Source organism: Heptranchias perlo, unplaced genomic scaffold (genome assembly GCF_035084215.1).
Source record: "Heptranchias perlo isolate sHepPer1 unplaced genomic scaffold, sHepPer1.hap1 HAP1_SCAFFOLD_122, whole genome shotgun sequence".
NCBI lineage: Eukaryota > Metazoa > Chordata > Chondrichthyes > Hexanchiformes > Hexanchidae > Heptranchias > Heptranchias perlo.
The window spans coordinates 107998-108782 of NW_027138451.1; positions in this window are offsets into that span (position 1 = coordinate 107998).

The window sequence follows — 785 nt, forward strand, 5'->3', positions numbered from 1 at the left end:
AAGTATATATCCAAATACCTTTTGAAAGCAACTGTTAAATCTTCTTCCACCACCTTTCAGACAACGCATTCCAGATCATAACAACTCGCTGCTTGAAAAAAAAAATCTCCTCATCTCCCCCTGCTTCATTTCCCAATGATCTTAAATCCGTTCCTTTGGTTACCGATCCTCCTGCCAGTGGATACAATTTCTACTTGTTTACTCTCTCAAAACCCCTCATTATTTTGAAGGCCTTTATTAAATCTCCCCATGGCTTTTTCTGCTCTAAGTGAACAATCCCAGCTTCACTAGTCTCTCCACATAATGAAACCCTTCATCCCTGCTGCCATTTTAGCCAATGGCCTCTGCACTCTTTCTTTGACGAACTTTCTAAAGTATGGTTACCAGAATTGGGCACAATACTCCAGCTGAGGCCGAACGAAACAGTACCAGAGCTTGTACATATTCAGGCAGACGCCAGAATGTGTCAGTGTTTACATGGGTGGGTGAGTCAATATTTACAGGGTTACCAGGGTGCGTGCCCATTCAGACAAAGCCCGAGTGCGTTGGTAAGTACAGGTTCTATAACAATAAGTCAATGCGAATCTAGAACAAAGGACCAGGAGTGGGCCATTAAGCCGCTCGAGTCTGTTCACCATCCAATAAGATCATGGCTGATCGACATCTCAACTCCTTTACCGCCCTTTTGATCCATATAATTTGTTAATAAACACAAAACTATCGATTTCAGTCTCGAAAATGTGAATTGACCCAATACACACAGCCATTTGGGGAAGAGTGTTCAA